The 23,274-nt window shown below is 42.9% G+C and overlaps 1 protein-coding gene and 1 pseudogene across 1 annotated transcript in view; one reads left to right on the forward strand and one right to left on the reverse strand.

Annotated features, from left to right (window-relative positions):
* Positions 1-23,274, reverse strand: part of LOC135717574 (uncharacterized) — a 1,030,279-nt gene that overhangs the window by 214,412 nt on the left and 792,593 nt on the right. The window lies entirely within an intron of this gene.
* The window catches only part of LOC135717314 (uncharacterized), a 28,221-nt pseudogene continuing 21,934 nt past the window's right edge, over positions 16,988-23,274 (forward strand).

Here is a 23,274-nt window from a genome sequence, read left to right on the forward strand (position 1 = left end):
CAGAATGCAGCAAATTGCGTTTAGTGAACGTCCATGATGGTTAAGTTGCACTCATTTGTATTCCTTAGGATAAACACACAGCTCCCAGGGATGTCTATGAAAAGTTAGAAAAGAAGCTGTGAAAATTCCAATTATGGCCGTTGGACCACAGGGTGATACAGTATAAGGCCGAAGGCCACAAAATCTAAAAGCACTTGGTTGAATTTGTTACAAAACTGTAAACCTTTTTTAGATCGCAGGAACTGAAAGAAAGAGTCTAGACGGAGCCTTTTAATCAGCCCTGGTGGTTACTCATGGTTACTCAATGAGTAGCCAGCTCAAAAAATCGATTATTTTTTGCCAAAACTAAGTAGGCGTAGAAATTCAAAGCTGTGCTTGAAAATGCAAAAGGGAATTTTAAACATCGATACAGATGAGCTTATATGTCCAAAATTACATTGCAATATTCAGTCTTTGTCCAGCTTCAATCTGCGCACTTAAATGTATAAATATAATATTACAAATCCAGAAAAATATTACCCGGTATTTAAAAAAAATTCTTGTACAATTTACTGTCAGAAAAACAAATGACCTTCAATCTAGGTTAACTGACCACTTCTAGAACTAGCCACATGGGCTATGTTTAGATTCCTTACTTTATAATTTCCATATCAAAGATATTGATAACTGCTTAGATAATCGATGCACGCTTAGACAGCTTGCAGACGATGCCGTGGTTTCCCTGAGAGGTTCACGTGCGGAAATCTTGCACAGACCATTGCTAAATTCCCTAGATAATTGTGCGGTATTGAATACCCCCCGCAGAGAGATGATAGCCGCTCACTGCTTACTACGAACATAACCCTGTGCACTCCTCGGCAGATGTGACGGCAGACTACGAGAGCACGCAGCGATAGCCTCTCGTCCTCTTCCTCATCGTACCGTCATGCGAGTTGACGTCTGCAATCGGATTCCTCAATAAATGGCAGAATTTTACTGGGTTTGTTATAAACGGATTCACATTTTTCATACAGTTGCGTCCGAACAAAATGTGAAATTTGGCTTGTGGAACGGCCACAAGGTGTGTCTGGAAGGCCACCGGAGCTTTTGATTGAAAGCATTTCATATTAACTGTTCAAATTTCTGGCTCATGGTTGGGAACTATGCATGCAGCGTCTCGAAGACCACCGGAGAATTGATCCAAACCGTTTCGTAGACTGGCGTAACACATTGTGTGTCCGGAAGACCACTGAAGAATGTGCAGTATATGCAGTTTGACTTGAAGGTTGGAGGCACAGTCATCCGGAACAATGTTGTGCTCCAGAAATTGATTGAATAAGTTCAACAAGCGTCTCTTCGCCACGTCTGGGAGATTTTTGAGCAAGTTGAACTTGATTCTATCCATTCCTGGAGCTGAGTTGTTACATGAAAGGAGAGCAAGTGAGAATTCCACCATCGAAAACGGGGAATCTATTTCGTTATTACCCGACGGACGATCACGAACGTTGGTTTGAACCGGTACCGAATCCGGACAAACTTTCCGCGCGAAGCTGAAAATCCATCTGTCCGAGTACTCCTTGTCTTCATTTATCGGTGATGACGCGTTTCGCATTCTCCTGCCGACATTCCAGAGTGTTCTCATGGAAGTCTCTCGCGACAAACCATTGACGAACCGACGCCAGTAACCGTGTTTTTTGGCTTTAGTCAAGCCCTTAAAGGTTTTCTCGAGGTCGGTGTACCGTTCGAAATCCTCGACCTTGTGTGGATGATCCGATGCCTGCAACGGACACGTTCACAGTTGATCGGCGACTGTAGAGATTCTTAGCCAGTGGTTTCGAAATGAAATTCGACATCGATGCCGAATCGAGGAGAGCTCGGACCTTGTGCATTTTACCGTGATCGTCGATGATGTTGATGACAACCGTTTCCAACAATGTCATGGTGCATGCAGTTTGGACTGCCATGCTGACTTGGCGGGTGCACGGGGATTCCACGATTTGTGACGTGGAAGGAAGCGGCTGTTGAGCTGAGGAAGCTGTTGGGACAGCTGAAATCGATGACACGGTAGATCGCAGATACCTTTGCCATAGCGGGATCGTGCAGAAGCGAGTGATGTTTCTCGTGACAAGTACGGCATGTAAATTTGGAACCACACTTCTTGGACTGGTGACGGAAGCTGAGGCAGTTCCAACACAATCGTTTCTGGGAAACTACCTCTTGTCGTTGACCGACGTTCTTTCCAAGAAATGCTGGACAGGATCGTAGCGAATGATTGTCCGAACATGAAAGCGGACACGGGTAACTCGGAGCAGATGTGGATGCTGCGTTGGCTGACACTTTCTGCTTGAAGCTTTTCTGTGGATTGCCGGCCACCTTCGCTAGATGATGATTGTCTGGTCCGACGGAGTTGAGAATGCGAACCCGTTGGTACAGAAACTCGATCAGCTCATCGTACTTTACATCTTCCTTTTGGCTAGTTTTCTCCTCCCACGCACGTAGTGTTGCATGATGCAGTTTGTACAAGAGAAGCTGGGATAATGGCAAGTCCCAGTGATCTACCGGTTCATCAAGTTTGGCTAGAGTACGAACATGGCGTTGATAATCGTCAACCAACCCATGGATGCGTGTCGCACACTCCTGCTTAACTGCTGGTAAATCATACAGAGCCTTAAAGAGTTGCTTCTTCAGGTACTTGCGGTTGTCGTACCGCTTCATCAATGCGTCCCATGTCGTAGCGTAGCTGTCAGCCCGAATGTCCACAGATTCGAATGGCTTCTTGGCACTGCCTTCAAGAGACTGGAGCAGATACTGAAGTTTAGCGACCGTGGGAATGTCACCGTTTACGTGGACCATCGACGTAAATGTGTCGCGGAAAGAAATCCAACGCGAGAAGTCACCGTTGAACTTAGGCAGGTCGATCTTGGGTAGACGAAGGTGAAAGCTTGGTTGGTGTTGGTACTGGTCCCGCATCTCGCTCGGCTACCTGTATACCACATTTCTGCTATCTATCTACCGCTGACAATCGTCTGGAAACTGCTCTACAAAAGTTTTGGGACATGGAGACGATTCCATCCGAGCTAGTTCGATCTGTAGAAGAAGGTCGATGTGAGGAGCTGTATTCGACAACTACTACGCGCGATTCCAAAGGAAGATATATCGTGCGTCTCCCAAGGGTTGAAGACCCTGAAAAGGTTCTCGGCGAATCCAGATCAATTGCAGATAGACGATTTCTGAGCCTGGAACGTCGACTTGAACGAGATCCCGCAACCAAGGACTCGTATCATCGGTTCATGGAGGAGTATTTACAACTTGGCCACATGAAGGAAGTGCCAGAGCGACCACAAAGGTCAGGGTAGTCTTCGACGCGTCATGTAAGACTTCATCAGGCCACTCCTTAAACGATACCCTGCTTGTTGGACCGGTGGTTCAGCAAGACCTCTACACGATCTACATGAGGTTCCGAACGCGACTCATCGCATTTGTAGCAGATGTCGAAAAGATGTACAGGCAAGTGTTGCATCATCCCGACGACCTTCCATTCCTACGTATACGGTATCGCAGACTTCCATCTGACCCCATCGCTACATTCGAATTACAGACCGTCACATACGGTACGGCTAGCGCTCCGTACCTGGCAACGAAAACACTCCAGCAGATTGCCAAGGATCATGGAGAATTGTATCCTGCTGCAGTTGATTCTGTTGTAGAAGATTTTGACGTCGACGATTTGTTATCTGGGGCTCCGGACGTAGCATCTGCCATAACCCTTCGTCGACAAGTGAGCGCCATGCTCGGTTCCGCTGGGTTCACATTAAAGAAATGGGCATCAAACTCCCGTGAAGTACTACAGGACGTTCCACCAGAAGATTTGGCCATTCATTCTCTCCATGATCTCCAAGATGAACAGACAATCTCCATGCTTGGCATATTATGGGATCCGAAGGCAGACAATCTCCGTTTCAAAGTGGAAATACCCCTTCCTGCTGCTACCCTCACTAAACGCAAAGTGTTGTCATACATCGCCCAGATATTCGACCCACTAGGATTGTTGGGTCCAGTAATAACAAAGGCGAAGCTATTCATGCAGCGTCTATGGTCGTTAAAACGAGACGGAGTTTCTTGTGAGTGGGACTCCCCGCTGCCTGAAAAGCAACAATATGAATGGAAGCAGTTTTACACCAAACTCCATATTCTCGGTGAAGTCCGTGTTCCTCGTCTAGTGCTTTCTTCCGGAGGTGGTACTGTTCAGCTGCATTTCTTTGCCGATGCATCCACTGTCGCGTATGGTGCATGCTGTTACGTACGTTCGGAATCTGCGAATGGAATTCACGTACATTTATTGACGTCAAAGTCAAAGGTAGCACCACTGTCCACACACCACTCCATCGCCAGGCTAGAGTTGTGCACCGCACATTTAGCCACTCAATTATACAAGAAGATCGACGCGTCGTTGAAGATCAAAGCCACCGTCAATTTCTGGTCAGATTCCAATACCGTTCTACAGTGGCTACGTGCCTCTCCAAATCGATGCTAACCGAGTGTCTAAGATTCAGACCACTACGAACATACAACACTGGAGGCAAATCGCCGGTTCCGAGAATCCCGCAGATGACATTTCGCGTGGCTTAAATCCGTCGGATATCCTGAATTCATCTCGTTGGTGGAATGATCCGTCTTGGCTCGAGCTCACTTCTGATCACTGGCCAACGACCATCATCGATCAAGAATGTTCCTCCACGGCATCTGAAGAAAGGCGCAAGGTTCCGATCGTGGCAATGGCCACTGCACAAACCAACTTCTGTGAGGATTTGTTTTCACGCTACTCTCGTTACAGAAAACTACAACGAGTAGTAGCATTCTGCGGTCGCTATCTGCAGCGATTGCAAGGTCGCGCACAACTGCGTCGTTCCGGGTCGGATTCTCTTACGTTGAACATGAGCGTCCGAGATAAATCATCGTCCATTCTACCACTGAACACTGCCGAGCTACAATACGCCGAACAACTACTCTGCCGCTTAGCACAGCGCGATAGTTTCGCTGAGGAGCTGTCAGATCTCTCAAACGGCGACCGTGTCGCCAAGTCATCAGCACTGAAATGGTTAACACCGTTCGTAGATGAAGCTGGTACCCTCCGCGTTGGTGGTCGTCTACGTAATGCCGCGCTGTCTGACGTGATCAAATATCCAATCGCGTTGTCCGCCAAACATCCGCTAGCTGCTCTGCTGGCTAGCAGTTACCACGTAAGACTACTGCACACAGGTCCACAACTCCTGTTAGCCACTCTTCGCCAGAAGTTCTGGATCCTCGGCGGTAGAAATCTTGTCAAGTCCGTTTACCACCAATGCCACACTTGTTTCCGATCCAAGCCCACTCTAGTCCAGCAGAGCACAGCCGATCTGCCGGTATCGCGAGTTTCGCCGACGCGTCCGTTTTCCGTGTGCGGTGTCGATTATTGTGGACCATTCTACGTAAAGTCTGCAATTCGAAAGCGTGGCCCCACCAAAGTGTACGTGGCAATTTTCGTCTGCTTCTCAGCCAGGGCTGTCCATATTGAGCTGGTTAGCGACTTAACAACCACTGCTTTTCTAGCTGCACTCCGTCGCCTAGTCGCCCGTCGAGGAAAGGTCGTCGAACTCCATTCCGACAATGCAACTACCTTCAAAGGTGCTTCGCATGCCCTTAACAGGATCTACCGCATGCTGAAGGTCGAAACTTCCGATCGTGAACAAATTTTCGACTGGTGTTCATCCAACGAAATCTCGTGGAAGTTCATTCCACCCCGGGCTCCACACTTCGGAGGTCTCTGGGAGGCCGCAGTCAAATCGGCGAAGACACACCTTCTGAAGGCGATCGGTAATGTCAATATAGCTTATGAAGATCTTCTGACCTTATTGGCGCAAGTCGAGATGTGTCTTAACTCTTGACCTCTCACACCAATTCCGGAGGACCCCACCGACCTTGACGTCTTGACTCCAGGACACTTCCTAGTTGGAAGTAATCTTCAAGCGGTTCCTGATTTGAATTGGAAGGAGACATCGGATAATCGCTTGAATCACTGGGAATTGACCCAGAAGCGTGTGCAGCAAATCTGGTCCCGTTGGTATCCGGAATACTTACAACAGTTACAATCCCGTGCATCCAAGGGTTGCAATCCACCTGTCACCATTGATGTCGGTGTCATCGTCATCATCAAGGAAGACAACGTTCCACCAGCAAATTGGCCGCTGGGGAAAATCGTGAAGCTTCATCCTGGAAAAGATGGCGTCGTCCGAGTGGTGACTCTCCGCACAGCCTCATCTAAAGAAGTCGTGCGTTCCGTAGCACGAATCGCCTTACTTCCTTCGTCACAACCTACATCAATCAACTAGCCAGGTAGAGCAACCCATTATGGGAGAAATTGCTCGATGCGCACCTGCGCATTGCACAGGTAATTGCAGGTCCAAGTATATATATTTGCCTTGAATGATCTACCTGGTGTTTTTTTTTCTTGTTCCCGGTCTACTTCGAGGAATCCACCGTCATCCCATACGTCCGTTGAATCAATCTGGGAAAAATGATCATACGGTCACCATTAAGCCAGCGAATGCGGTATAATGCGGAATCGGAGCCTCGACAGTGAATAGTTAAACGGAACGAATTTGTAAATAGTAGTATTAAGAAACATTGAAACATTCCATATTTCAAGGTGGCCGGAATGTTGGAGATAGGAATAAGATTTTGTAAATATCAATCCAATTAGTTAAGTGTTGAATTACCATTCCAAATGATACAGACTGTTATTGAATTGCGAGCAGAGAGAGGGAGAGAATTTTGTATTACGATATCGACCATTCGACCGATAGATAGCCGATGGTCACTACCACAGTAGGAGATAAGGGACGAGCAAATTTATGTAAATAGTTCAGTTACAAAATACACGTTGAAGAAAGCGTCGCGAAAGCGAACTTACGTCGTCTGTTTCTCTGGTCGGTCGATGACAAAGTGATCGAGTGTGCATTAAAGTCCCCCCGTAAGAAGGGACTTAGTGATCGGTGGCTCAGTTTTGGGCAGTTATTACTGCAGAGTTCGTCTCGGTGCTAGTGATCTACTAGCGAAGAAAGTCCTTCTAGTGCGGCAAGACGTCTATCGTCAACACCGTGTTTGCGGAAGCGTTTAAACGCGGCGGACTTCTCGCTGTTCGCGTCGGTGCATTCCTTATCCCACCACGGGGTGGGAGGTCGCTTGCGGACGGAAACACCCGGAACACGTTTCGTCTGGGCTTGCAGCGCACAATCGATGATGAGACGCGCGAGAAAGGAGTACTCGTCCAGCGGAGGAAGTATGTCGACCGATTGACTGGCATCAAGAATCGCGGTCGCGAATTTTCGCCAGTCAATGTTTTTTGTAAGATTGTACGCGATGTCAACCGAGCGAGTAGAAGATGAACCATTGGTAATAGAAATTTTGATTGGCAAATGGTCACTACCGTAGGGATCTTGAATTACTTTCCACGAGCAATCCAACGATAGTGAACTCGAACAAAGTGAGAGGAAAATCTGCTTATTTTTGCTGGAGGTTTGGCTACTCGTGTTGCTTCCCCGGTGTTCAGAATTGTCATTTTGAAGAAGTCGGACATGTCGTATATCAAGGTTGAGTGGTTGTCGTCGTACAGGTCCCCCCAGCCTGTACCGTGAGAGTTAAAATCTTCCAAGATCAACCGTGGCTCCAGCATAGCCGTGCAGATATCCGCGAAACTTTGACGAGAAATCGCAGTTCTCGGTGGAAGATATACTGAGGCAATACTGATACTCGAATATTAACCTGACATGCAACTACTTCAATGCCTGTCACCGAAGGCAGATCGATTCTGTAGAAGGAATGGAGTTTGTTGAACCCCAGAAGCACCCCTCCATACGAATCTGCGCGATCAAGGCGAATAATGTTGAAATCGTGGAAAACAAGATCGTTGTCTGAAGAGAGCCATGTTTCACAAAGGGCAAATGCATCAGAAAGTGAGTTGTTAACTAAAAATTTAAATGTGTCAAGTTTTGGCATAAGACTTCTACAGTTCCACTGAAGAACAGAGATCATATCCCCGACCTCATTCGGAGAATTATCCATCAAAGGATATGATCGATGCAAGGAAGGACCACCTAGAAGCTAGTTGCTTCAAAAGATTTTTCACCATTGGCAGCACTAAATTAATAATGCTCCTCGTTGAGTCAGAGATATTGAATATACTGAAGAAGCTATCCACAATACCAGAAAACGTGAACATGGGGGCATGTTCTTGCTGATTATTCAGCTGCTTTTCTGGCCGAAAAACTGGGACATCTGGGGTTTTAGATGATCCTGGAAGTGACGGAAAGTTCTTGTCATAATTACAAGGTTTAAAACCCGGTGGGATGGGTTTCGGTACATTCCCGTTACCTCTTGATTTTTCCAAGGTGGAAGGGTGGTCCGTACGAGTGGCCTTACGAGGCATTTCGGTGGTGTGTTTTTTTTATCGTTTTCTCGTATTGCCTTTAAAGACAAACGGACTACCCTCACCGCCCTCTGAGTCAGAGTCTAGATCATTAACTGGCAAAATGGAGAACGTGTTACTGCTTTTTGGTGTGGTCTGAGAAGATGAAGCGGTATTCTTCAAGAGTTCTGCTAGTGTTCTCTTGGAGCGAGCTTGCAGAGACCGCTTAAGTTTTTCTCCCTGCTGTTTGTTCCTCGGGCAGTCAGTCAGGGTATGCAGGCTTTCCTTGCAGTACACGCATTTTGGAGGAACACCGCAAGGGCCCTCTTGATGTTGCTCGCCACACTGATTGCAGCGTGGTTTGTTCGAGCAGTAGTCCGATGTATGACCAAGTTGTTTACATTTCGAGCAGTTCATTACCCGAGGTACAAACAGACGTACAGGCAGCCGAACCTTGCCAATAGCGACATAGTGAGGCAACGCTGAACCCGAAAAGGTCACACGAAACGAGTTTGACAAGGAATAAGTTTTTTTGGAGCCTACTACGGATATTGACTGCATTTGAAGGCAGTCCAATATCTTCACCTTCGGCAGAGCACGGTTTTTAAAGATTCCGAAGGAATCGGGACCCAAGAAATCATCACTACCCAACAAACATTGAATGCTGAATATGAGCTTATACAGGCCGAAATTTGCTTCTTCTGCTAAAAATTGGCTTATTCAGTTTTTAATCAGCTCAAATTGTTTGTTGGGTAGTCAAACTCGCTTCGGTGACCACTCCTTCAATTTCTACCTCACTACTGGGTATGTAGACTCGGTATTCCAATGAAAAAAGCTCGCACGCAACAATTTGGTTAGCCTGCTTCCGGCCATCAACGGTAACGCGCAGTTTTATTGGTGTTACCTTGAAAATATCGGTAACGGCCGAAAAATGTGTTGTTAGATCCTTAGACATCCTCGGAATGTTCAAAGGTTTTTGTTTGGGCCGGAAAAAAACAACCCATAGGCCTTTCGAGGCTTCTGGGTAAGCCTTTAGGCGAGGGAGCGCATAGATTTTCGGGGGCAATGGTGTGGGGAGTGCAGGAGGACGAGGAGGAGATGGCGGGGGAGAGGGTTGTGGGCGAAACCTTTTCTTGGGATATGCTCCAGTATTTTTGCTGGAGAGCGAGTCAACTGGAACGTCAAGGGTTTCTATTTCCACAACTTCCTCTAGACTTTCGTGTGAGGTGGAATTGAGAGTTTCGTCGTCTGAGATGGAAAGCGACCATCCCCCGCCTTTATCATTTTCATCCATTGCGGTTAAATACCGCCGCAATGGTGTTTTTAATAAATATTTCACAAATACTTACAGTAATTTCAAATAGTATCAAAAATAAAAAATAAATGCAAAAAAAAATTAAAAATCTAAAAAAAAAATTAATATAGTTTTACTCTACTAAAGAGTAACACGAAAGAAAGAAAAAAAAAACAGGAAAAAAAAATTATATATACTAACAAAAAAATTTTTTTTTGATCACCCTACCTATGCTCTACTTAAAAATAGTACGAGAAAAAAAATCAAGAAAAAAAAATTATAGATACATACTATTTACAAAATTTTGGATCACCCTAATTATGACCCAACCTAATCTAATATTGGACCATGCGGGGAGATGCGATACTGGTGAAAACAAAGCGACACGTTATACCTATTGCACTGAGGCGGTAGATGACTGGTGCGATGCTATTGTTCGCCCCAACGGCTGTTGGGTCGATAACCTTTTTTTTTTCCTTTGGTTTGTTTTTTTCCGTCGATCTTGTTTTCCGTGCTGAGCACCAATGCTACCGACGTGCCAGGAAGGCAGCTCTGACACCTGGACCCTACCTATCGACCCATCATCAACTCATGAACCGGGGACCAACGGCTTTACTTCCCATCCGAAGGAAGGCGTGATCAGAGATGTTATGCCTCAGAACATCCCGGCGGCGCCGACTGGGTTTGAACCCAGGCCTGCTGGGGTGAGAGGTAATCACGCTTACCACTACACCACCGGCACCGTTTGGGTCGATAACCTTGTAGCTGGTATGCCTCGGTCGCCTCGGTAGGCAATTTAACGTGCTTTCGTTGTTGCTATCAATGGGATGATGTGATGATGCGATGATGATGAGTTAAAGCTGCACCGTAATCAAAGCGCTCGGTGTATGACTAACGGCTTCCTCACTCGCGCACTAGTTGTCTTAATACTATACCAACTAACTTTGGCGAGAAAAAACCCTCGCGTGGGGAAAAACTCAAAAACTCAAATACTAGTGTCGTACAACGAGACCGATGCGACTTGACCGGCTCAGCGTGCGAGACGGAATGATATATTTTTCTATTGATGCGTATCATTTTTGCGTAAGCCCTTTTCAAGTGTTAGTCGTGTGCAAAACTAGGGAACCATATATGGGCAATAACAAACAACTGTGTAAAGTTTCATCATAATCGTAGAAGGTCGATCCGAAACGATTTGCGAATCTGTGTGGAACTGCTCATCCGCGAAATACGACTGTTGACTGTGTGCACACAAACAATATTTCCGAGGGCGGACTTTCGACGATGAAATTTTGAAAACCGCTTTTTGCCACCATGGCTTCACACACCCACTCGTATTGGATGTTCGTCTGTGGCTTCGTAAATTAACTCCTCTGCACCATGAACGGTGCTACTGCGGTATGGTTCAGTGTGGTCGTCAAGCCAGAATCAGATCGCGACGGAAAAATTGAAATTTAATTAATGCGCAGGTGGCAATGGCGAAGTTGAAATCGAAAACAAAATGATGCAGTTCGTTAGGGCGAAAATCAATTATCATCCATTAGGGCAAATATTATGCGCGAACAATGTATGCGTAGTAATTTGGCGTGTTTATTATTTCTGTTGAAACGATAATGAGATTGACAATGCAGTTGGTTTTCCGAAACAATGAAGATCAGCATGAAGCGTCAATTTGCATGCATCCCGGTGCTCCGTTTGAGCTTAGCGGAGCATAGCTTCTAGCTGCAGGATGGGTCGTAGGTTGCGGATTTAGGCCATTAGATTGGAATTGTTAGTTGTGAATTTGAAATATGCAATCCCGGACAAGCAGCGGGATCTGTTTATGGATGTGGCGGGACTTGGTAGAGATTTCTGTGAAGTTTCTTCGAAATACCGCAATTCTACACACTTAAAAATTCCTAATCTTACACGTGATGGAACCCATCTTTGACATAAAGGATGAGACGTAAACAAACATGTCGTGTAATATTAAGTGCTCCAAGACTGAAAAGTTTGAAAGTACGTTTGATTGAGCTGAATTTTCCGTCTATTATGACTAAATTTTATGTCAAAATTGACATATTGACAGTAGTTGTGGTAGTTGCTAACTTTGGTTCCTATAATATTGGAATGCGTTGGTTTCTTATGGGTTCCACTATTATACGAACACTACCGCAACAATAGGTGCAAAGGAGTGAACATCTTAAGGAAAATTAATTATTTTCCGTCACTTTTGGGCATATTTCAAGATTGAAATATGCAAATATGCTTTATTTTAGGAGAGCTACCGATGAAAAATCGAGTATTAGCTTGACCACGGTTCAGTACAGTCGCTGTTTTTAATTCGCTTGTGTTCAATTAAATACCCTCGAGTGGTGTCACATTACACGCGCGGCCGAACGGCCAAAGTGATAAGTCATCAAATCGCGAGTGTCAATCAGGCTTCCGGAAATCTCACGCGTACACAAATGCGACAGCGAGCTGTGAGACGGAGCGTCGCATGACACTCAAATCCATGGTGTGCTACATTAATTGTACAAAAGAGAGACCAGAACGATGCGCGCGACAAGCTACACGCTCTCAACAAATTCGAGCGTTTCAATTTTTTTTGTCTCATCGCATTGCTCTCTCAATGCGACGCATGTATTCAATCACATGCGACTGTTTCATTGAAACATCTCAATGCGCTCTCTCAGGGCGCCATCGCCGTGCGCTGTTTCTCATGCCTTGACTCTCGCGGTCCCATCAGATGTGATGTTGTCGGGTGACGAGAGAAGGGACTGCAAGGGTTTATTCACAGAAGACTTGTGTGCCCTTTTCACATGTGGCTTTTGGAATGGGGTGAAGTTTTTAGATGGTTCCAGAAATATCTTCTAGTATAGATTCAAGCAGACTCAACACATGGTTCCAGAGATATACTGGAATCACCGTAAGATCATCAGTCATGCTGCTAGGAAGACGCAATTGCTTGCCGAAAGGATGCTAAAGGAAGGTAAAGGAAGACCACGTGAGCGGTGGATGGTAACCTTACTGTAGTTGGGATACCGTTAGCATATTAGCACCCCAAATAATACCGGAATATATCTGGAACTATGTGTCCTTCAACAAGTCCTTGTGCAGAAATTTCAGCCCATTTGGTGGAAAAATAAACAAGTTATTGCGCTACATGTTAGACTCAGAATCCATCAGAATACTTTTACTCAGACCGGTAAAAATATAAATGGACGATTTTGAATGTAAAACAGCACTACATTTTACTATTCAAGATCATATGGTCGGCGTTAAGTCAGAAGGGACAAAGTAGACAAATAAAAACAAAAAAAATTAGTTAATGGTATCATAAGACCAAGAATTCCCTCAGCTACATTTCAATTTTTCAGCCACTGACTTGACCGACCATATCAACACGCTAGTAATGATAGAACTTTGAAGATTAATATTTGTATTTTGTCTGGCTTGAGTGAACACTATTTTAAGGGATTATTTTCAACGCAGAAGTGTACTTTGCTGCAAAAACGTTGGAGGTGACTTTTCATTACATACACACAATTCTAGACTTAAAAATTAACCAAGTTTAACATGTTGTAAATTTGTTCTGTTATGACCCATTGAGCTGAAATTTTTACTCAAAACTTGCTTTTCCATTGACCTTTGTCCGATCAGCTATGCACAATTTTGACGTAGGACTACGTCTTTAATTTCTATATGGGGGTACACTTTGTGAAAACCGAAAATGGAACATGTAACAAATTAAGAAAGATTTTGGACGTTAATAACTCAGCTGCCCCTGGTCCAATTTCAATAATTTTATCACCAATCGATCAGAAATATGGCTACGCATCGATAACAATGCTTCCGAATGTTGATTTTGAACAAGAAGCTATTGAAAAACTGGTAAATGTCCAGCATTGTCCAAAAGCGTCTAATTAACTAACAAATCCACCAATTACCTACATGCATATGCTGCTTCCCCAGCACAGTCGTCAGAGACTAGTAAGTAGGCGAACCAAGTCGAAGTGGCATTCGCCTCCGATCCTCGGGCGCGTGTGAATAGGGAGGATGGAATAGCGTAATATTTTGCACACTCATCGCCATATTCAGAACCAAACGCAAATTCTTCGAGATAACCACCATCCGTCGTCTGGCTCGCCGTGGCGGTGTCTGACGTATATCCGGTCTGATTTACGAGGTGTGCTGAAGGTGTTCCTGAAAAATGAGATCCGTGATGCTGTCACCTACACTAAACACGCCAAGCGTAAGCGTCCATGGATGTCATCTACGTTTTGAAGTGACAGAGACGCGCTCTGCTTGGTTTCGGAGGTTAAATCATCACCAACTTTGGCAACAAAACGGCTCTTTTCAGGGCCACCAAGCTTATTACAGTAAAGAGTAGGACTAGAATTCATCTGCCTGTTTGTCCATATTCAGAAACAACGATCACACAAAATGCTCATGTAATCAAACTGGAAGCAGGGGTACAAATTAATGTGATCAACCTTGATCAACTTTGAATCGCCACGGCCGGATATCTTCGATGGAAGAAGCAACAATCTAGCATCTAATTCGACGAAGACGGCAGGAAACATTTGTGAAGCCGAGTTATTTACGAAAGAGAGTGTCGATGAAGAGAATCGATCAATGTAGATAGGACCTATTGAAAAGTGACGCGAGATTTGTTTTCCGTACTGAGCTCCAATGCTACCGACGCCAGGGAGGCAGCTCCCACACCTGGACCCTACCAATCGACCCATCAACTCAACCAGGGACCAACGGCTTTACTTCCCAAAGGAAGGCGTGATCAGAGATGTTATGCCTTAGAATATGCCGGTGGCGCCGACTGAGATTGGACCCAGGCCTGCTGGGGTGAAAAGTAATCACGCTAACCACCGGTGCCGATATCTTTCAAGGTGATATCACGGCGAATGAGAACAACCCAAATTTGAGTTTAGTTATCTCAGAAATAAGAAATGAAATTCAGGAACTCAGCGATGAGTAAAATTGTCTCATGTTTTCCCAGGTTTTTCCAGGATTTTCCAGGGAAAAAATCCCGAATTGAGAAAAGTAAAGATTGGATTCACTCAGTCTATTGGTACTACTTCGAGACTGAACAAAAATTTTCGTCAATTTCCTCATTTTCTGGCAGATTTTTTAGGTTTTCCACAGGAAACCATGAGACAAATTTACTCATCGCTAAACTCAAATTTGGGTCATTCTCATTCGCCGTGTACGTTAAAGGAAAAGAGCCAGTGTCGCTACTTGATAGCAAATTACTCATAATGGGAGGAGTCTTTGTAGCTTTTATATCACTTGGTTGCACATCATTCTGCTTTAACCTGAAAAGATATAAAAGAGCGCTGCTGTATGGCATTAGCTCATTTTCGCTTCGGAAAGCGTGGTGAACAGCAATAGCAGCAGTAGGAAGGTGGTGGCTAGTCCACTCCTTCACACCTAACAAGCAACAATTGACTGGTCGTGGCAAAGGAGGAAAAGGTCTGGTAAAGGAGGCGCCAAGCGTCATCGCAAAGTTCTTCGAGATAACCGCCATCGGTCGTCTGGCTCGCCGTGGTGGTGTCAAACGTATCTCCGGTCTGATCCACGAGGTGTGCAAATGAGGTCCGAAGGTGTTCCTGGAAAATGAGGTCCGTGATGCTGTCACCTACACTAAACACGCCAAGCGTAAGTGGCCATGGATGTCCTCTTCAATAAAACGGCCCTTTTCAGGCCATCAAGCTTACATCAGTAAAGAGTTGGAATAGAATTTATCTGTGCTTGTTTGTCCATATTCAGAACCACAAGCCCCAAACGACCACACAAAATGCTCTCCAGAGTTGTAATCTTGTAACCAAACTTGGAAGCAGGGGTACAAGTGATTTTGATTGATTCTCTTAATCAACTTTCTCTTTGAAAAAGATTACTACAAATTTGTTACGCCTACAATTCAAAAACAGAAAGAGTTGAGATAATACATAATTGATCAATTAAAAGAACTAAATGCTCTTCACATTTATTCCGTCCACTTGCGGTCCTACGTCAAGCTTCCGTTCGTGCCCTAGGCACAGACCCTTCTACTTTTTATTTTTATTGTCACCTTCCAGCAGGTGCTTCAAAAAATTGGTACTTCTTACACGTGAAATTCAACATATTTGTAGTTCTGCGTAAAAATTTCAGTTCAATTAATCATAACAGAACACATTTACAACATGTTAAACTGGGCTAGGTTGTATGAAAACGACCTTTGTCCTATCAACTTTGCACCACAGTGTACGTAGGCACGAAATGCTGGATTAAGGTTAATGTAATTAATTTAGGAAAAAGTTGTGTCATATCTGTAATACGAATTGTTGCTAAGCTTCTTGCTTCAGGAATTGTATTGAATACCTGTCAATCAACAAAACTTACTACGGCAGCAACTGAATTCTTCAGAAGTGTTAGTGCTCACAGTGTAGTTCATATCAGCCACCATGATGCTGAATTGAAACAATACCCAAGTAGCACGCTTCCATCGCGAAAAGTTGAAGCAACCTGTTTATGACTGAAATAAGCCGTATAGAAGTTTCCTCAACCAATTTGCGACAAATGTGCTACTAGGGTAAATTTGCGACAACAGATTTCCAAATAGTTCTAGTGTTAGTACCGTGGATCCTCGGTGAAATTGAAAAAAAGCATATTAACGAGCAAATAAACCACAACTTGATTGTATATTTTGCTTACCAAAGCCATATCTCCTCCTTCATTCGTTATGAATGGGCTATTTTTCAAGTTAATCCTTTAATCAACGAAAATTGCCGCTAGGAAAACTTTGTTGGGCATTGCCATCTGACACCTCTTCTCCATGTTCGATAAGAGTGTAGTAGCTAGGTCGCTTTTCATCATTTTCAAAACAAAACAACACTTTTCCCTCATCAAGAACACGAGTTGGTCTTCCAGTTGTGTTTGTTATTTCGATGTTCGCATTGAGTCGTCGCTTAGCGACATCTCATTGAGTAAAGCGCATGAGCTTCGGCTCACGCGACGTCGCATGATACTCGTTCTCATGAAACGCATACATCCGGAAATGTGCTGTGCTTACAAAACAGTGCGACACACATACATTATGAGAATGTGAGATGCGACAAAACTGAAGAGAGAGAAACAGAGTGCTACAAATCTCTTGCGCATGAGACTGCTATGACTATGAGACATGAGACTATTCGTATTGCGTCTCGCATATGGTAGCGCGCGCACTGGAAGCCTGGTGTCAATAAACCCGGTGTGCAATTTGTTCACCTAACGCAGTGGTTTAAATTTACCAGATGAATAATTCTAGTTTCCCCCGGCTGGGGGAAACCTCTGGTGAAGGTGGTGGAAAGATTTTAGTTATGGAAAGGGGAGAGGAGGGTAAATCCTTCCACGGAGTCTCTCCGATTCTCGTCGATAAAACAATTAAAGCTTACTGCGGGGAAGTAGCAAGCGCAAAAAAAACGAAAGACGGGAAAATTCTCGTCCACGTTAAAAGTGAAAGCCAGGCCAGAAACCTGGCTAAAATCGAAAAGCTGGCTCAAGGAATTTCCACCAAAGTGTACGAGCACAAAAGTCTTAACTCGTGCAAAGTAGTGGTTTTTTGCCAGGACATAAAGTTTGACAGTGACCAAGACTTACTCGAAGACCTATCGAAAACAGGAATAACTGAAGTTCGGCAGATTATGAAAGGACGCGATGAGAACAAAACTCCCACTGGAATTTTTGTCCTCACTGTCAAGGGTACGGTTCCACCTAAAGAAGTAAAAATTGGGTACATTCTGTTGGAAACGAGACCGTGGTATCCGAACCCTTTGAGGTGTTTCGTGTGCTATAAGTTCGGGCATGTAGGAAAAAACTGTAACAGTGAAAAAAAAGTGTAACAAATGCGGTGAGGCATTCCATGAAATCTGTGAAAATGCAGAAAAATGTGTTAACTGTGGTGACTCTCATGGAGCATTCTTCAAAGGGTGCCCAGCATTCAAGAAAGAAGTAGCTATCACCAAAGTGAAAGTGGACAGAAATATTAACTTTTGGGAAGCTAGAAAAATAGTGGAAAGCGAAAATAAAATCACGTATTCAGATTCCATTAAAAGTGCATTAACCCAACAATTTGATGAGAAGATCAAACAATTAAATGAAGAAAAGAAATCCTACGTGGAAGCACTAAGGTTAGATCTGCAGAAACAGTTCGAACAAAAAATGAAGGAGATGGAAAATAAGCTCATGAAAATGCAAAACCAGTTTGAACAGGCAGTTAATGCCTACAGAGAAGAAAAACAAAAAAGAAAAACGGCAGAAAAGGAGCTCGAAATCCTCAAAGAGAATTATTCCAAACTGGAGAACACACTGAAACTCTACGGATACAAACCATCAGGAAAACACACCAGGAGCCAAGGCAATCCCATCGCATTTCCAACAAGGAAAAAGAAAGGTAACGATAAGATGAAAAAACGTGAAACGGTTGAGTACGTTAACTCAGAATCGGACGTCAGCTCTCAAGAGGGTGGCGATGATGAGATGCAACCAGGCATGGAAAATCATTTGCATTCATTTCGTGCAGTCATTTACATTCATTTGCGTCTAACTTTTTTATTCAGCAGCATTCTGCAAAGTAATGTAAAGAGCTTTGGTAGGTTTTGATATTAGCTACAACTTTTGTCAACAAGTCAAATTCATATCTCTTATGCATGACGAACCAGAGTGAACAGAAGCCACTATTGTTTTTCAGTGAATGTATTTTACATTCACTGAAAAACAGTAACAAGTTCTGCCCGCTCTAGTTCGTGATGCATAAGAGATATAGATTTGAGTAATGAGAAAAGTTGTAGTTAATAACAAAACCTACAAAAGTTCTATACATCATTTTGCGGAATGCTACTGATGATAAAAGATAGAGGCAAATGAATGTAAATGAATAAATGAAATGAATGCAAATGATTTTCCATGCCTGGATGCAACCCTAAACCCAATAATCGTCATCAAAACAACTAGAATGGATCCAACAGCAAACCGAAAATCAACCAAAAATCAACCGAAATTATTCAATGGAATTGTAATGGCGTCAGAAAACAAGACGCAGAATTACGGATATTGATTAATGAGTACAATCCATCTCTAATCAGTCTATAAGACACAAGAACAAACAGGTCAAACGAACACTCAATTCCTGGTTACGATACCTTATTCTGCCACCGTCCTTCAGGACAAGATGGAGTTGCTATTGCAATCAAACATGGACTAAAATACTCAAAAATTCAACTTAACACAAGTCTTGAAGCAATAGCTATAAAAATCAACCTACCTCGAAAAATGACTCTCTGCAGCATATATCTGTCACCAAATCATTTGAACTTTGTTGGGTCCCAGCTCACGTCAACATCACGGGCAACGAGAAAGCAGATGACCTGGCAAAACATGGGGCTATGTTCAAATCCCCAATCGACATTTACACACCATTCGCAGATTTCAAACGAATGGTTGACGAACATATAAACCAAGCTTGGCAAAACAAATGGTTCATAAACAACAGCAAGCTCAGGCAAATCAAGAACACCATTTCGGAATGGAGCACCTCATACAATAAAGATCGATATGCAAGCCGAATCATAACAAGGCTAAGAATTGGACATACCAAATTAACTCATGGCCACCTTGCAAGAAACGAAGACCCGGAAATATGTCTATCTTGTGGAATACCACTTACCGTTCAGCATATATTAATCGATTGTCCCCGCTACGACGCAGAAAGAAAAATCAATCACCTGGGCTCCTCTTTGCATGAAATACTAGGAGACGATGCAAATTCCATAGAAAACGCTACGCTAATATAAACAACCACAATCAACATCGAACCTATGCTGATTCAACACAAAATCAACGCAACAAAATTCACCACCAAAGAGACCTGTCAGCAAAATGCAATACTTATAAAGCCGACAAATGGCAATCAAGCAACAGTCATATTCAAATCATCCACGGTTCAACTACAGTACAACCATACATCCAGCACTCATACAATGGGAAACGCCGACAGCAAAGATACCACCCAAAACGGTGACCAGGACGTCACCATAATCGAGAATCAAGAAGTCCACACGGGATACCTAGAAGACCACAACTGGAAGCTCTCACTTATCCTCGTCATAGTGTCAATCCAGCTAATCATCGGTATCATCAACATACTAAGGAGACAATGGAAGAAAGCAGCACTCAAAGCTGCCAAATCTGTAGCAGTCCTCAACGTTTAATTAAGGAAGACCCGACCATGACCAGATCCAAGAAGGCAACCGGAAGTAGGTTAAGAAGTGATAAATTCAAATACAAATTTTTAAGCTTTAAACTGTAATTTATCAAAAACGACCCGAATGACCAAATGGTTAAACGATCGCTAATAAAAGAACAACAACAACAACAACAACAACCGATGAAAAATAATCATATCCGGGTCCTCCTCACTATTCCGGCACAAACTCCATACCGCAACTATAGGTACACCACTATTACTGGAACACCTACCCTATTTGAAATCATAACCTGACTGGCCTCACGCGGCAGAATAAGGAGTGCTCGGAAACTACACCGGATAGGAATGTTTCAATTTGTTTCAATAACCAAAAAACTACAAGGGACAGCCTTATGGGATTGTACGCAATGGTGACGTAGGACTACGAGGTCTCATATAATAAATCTTATATGTTAATTGCAGAAGGAGCTTGTGTTTTGTGTCGGAATAGGAATTTGAGCGGGGTTCTCTCTGTTTATACTCTTTAGTGTGACGCGCTTGACATAGATGGCCCACAGCGACCTACGAAGAGCTACTGATTTCGATCAATAGCGGTGCGGCTTCTTCCTCCTATGGATGTTAATGTGGGCTGCAGCTCGCTGCTTGCAGGCAGCCTTTCGTTGTGAACTGGAGAACACCACCACTCACCACGCGGTGATTGAATAAACACCGTTTGGTTAGACCGGAAAGAATTCAACTTTGAAATCCTTGTTAGGGAAATCGCTTTTCGCAGGAAATCGGTGATTATTTCAATTATCATAGCAACAGTTGCACATTCGTCAAATTTTCATTTGTGAAATTTTGAAAAATGATAAAGTCTTAAATTTAACAGATGCGTAGGAATATATCTGATCGATTGGTGATGAAATTATTGAAATTCGTCCAGGGGCAGCTGAGTTTTTAACGTTCAAAATCTTTCATAATTTTGTTATTTGTTCCATTTTCGGTTTTCACAAAGTGTAGACCCATATAGAAATCACAGACGTAGTCCAACGCTAAAATTTCATTAATGCAATATGGGGGAAATGGATGTAATGTCGGCCTAAATGCTCCTAATTTGGGCCCATACGTAAATTCAGCAATCGACTAAATTTTCAATAGCGACTAAAAATATCCATTAGTACCGTCCCAATGACGCGTTCATCTAGATAAAATTGTAAACATCCATGCATGCAACAATTATTGCATGTAAACTTCCTTTTCACGTAAATTAGCAGCTTGTGAGAAATGTTGCTTACAAAGATAAATGATTTCATATAAATTCAGGGTTGCTTCCACTCACTTGCTATTAAACATCGTTTTTTGGAATTATTAAATCATTAGATGTTATAATGATAATTACAACTTGTACGTCACAAAAAGAGGTTGTAAAGTATGTGTTTGATACATACAACTTGTCAATATTGCTTTTACGGCGTCACAATCGGCGATTTTACGATTCTTGAGCGCTCACTCTGAGTGAACGCACACGAATCATAAAATGGCTTCTTGTGTCCAGGGTTGCTTCTACTCACTTGCTATAAAAAAAATATTTTAGTAACAAGAAGAGGGTGTAAGGTATATGTTTGACTCATAAAACCTGTCAATTTCGCTTTCAGAGCGTCACAATAAGCGATCTTATGATTGGTGAGCATTCACTCAGAGTGAGCGCTCACGAGTCGTAAAATCGCTGATTGTGACGCACTGAAAGCAATATTGACAGATTTTGTGTGTCAAACATATACTTCATGACCTCTTCTTGTAACTTACAAGTATTAATTAGCATTATACTATTTCATGATTTCATAATTCCGAAAAACATTTTTTTATAGCAAGTGAGTGGAAGTAACCCTGCTTGTGTCACTCTGAAAGCGAAATTGACAGGTTGTATGAGTCAAACACATGCTTTACAACCTCTTCTTGTTACTTTCAAATACTAAATATCATTATACCATCGAACGATTTCAAAATTCCGAAAAACATTATTTTTATAGCAAGTGAGTGGAAGCAACCCTGCATACAGTATTTCGAATATTGACTGAAATGTCTCATAACTTTACGCGATCTAAAATGTAAATGTGTTCGAACAAACTCTGTCTTACCCAAATACATTCCCAGGTAACAATTTGATGCTAAACAAGTGTTGTTTAATCGATTTTTATTCAGCCTTAGATTGAATAATTGCTGTGCTTAGACCAACCTTTGTTCAGCTTTTAAAAATCTAAATCTGGTGATTTCAATCAGCCAAAAGCTTAGCACTAATATACATTCAAAGCTTTTTAAGACATTATATAACAGTCTTTTCCAACCCTTGTTGAGCCTTCTAGTTTTATTTAAAAAATAATAATGGAAGTCCACCTCATATTTAATGCATTTATATGGAGCTGATTTAACTGTTTGCTGACTTACTGGATTTACATATATAGATTGATAATATAAGTCTAAAAACTACCTATGCATTTCGGGATTCGAACCGGCAGTCGCTGATTCACAGGCGTCAACCATGCCTACTGGACCACTTAAGCATATGTGTGGCAAAAGGTATGATCATTGACTTGAAGCACGTCAAATTTAAGTTGAATAACAGCAACCGGAAGAGAATTATACAGCAATGCGTACACTCCTCTCATTTTCAAGTGCAGTTAGTACAATGTAGACACAAGTGCGTGATTTATTTCGATGGTCGTTTGGATGCTATTTTAGTGTTAGAATTGAGTAATAATTTTGGAATGTGGTCTGAAACTTCAGTGCAATATAACAGACAAAACACAAGAATACAAATGTTAATACTTCCGACGTTGTCGCAGCCCACATCTACCTGGAGCTATTCCTAAAAATCTCCTCTTGTCTCTACTGCTGCCATTGCTTGTAATTAGCAAGGTAGGCCAGAGATGCCAGATTTACAGACATGGCTGTGAATTTACAGACTTTTATTTTTTTTCACAGACATTTTTTTCGTTACAGACATTTACAGACTTTTTAGTTTTTTCACAGATATTTAAAGACTTTTGTAACACGCATTAGAAAATCGCACGTTTTCAAATCCACCACACGAACGAGCTGTCACTGTTATAGACGGTCATAGTTATAGACCTGTCGATGTGCTGCCATGTTGTATCCAAATCGAACATTTTCCATACGATTTGATGGTTTGTTTTGATACGTCATCTCACGTTGGCCGGTCGATAACTTGACTGTCTAAAGTCACTGTTAAAAAGTGAATGAAACGGACAGTGTGTTTCCATCCTATTTCATCTTTTTATTCGAGAACAGTTTTAGCACAGACAAATAGACATAACATTCGCAAGTTGTTTATCT

The sequence above is a fragment of the Ochlerotatus camptorhynchus genome, unplaced genomic scaffold, assembly GCF_037179485.1.
Source record: "Ochlerotatus camptorhynchus isolate MF236.1 unplaced genomic scaffold, CSIRO-AGI_Acam_v1.1 ptg000006l, whole genome shotgun sequence".
Lineage (NCBI taxonomy): Eukaryota > Metazoa > Arthropoda > Insecta > Diptera > Culicidae > Ochlerotatus > Ochlerotatus camptorhynchus.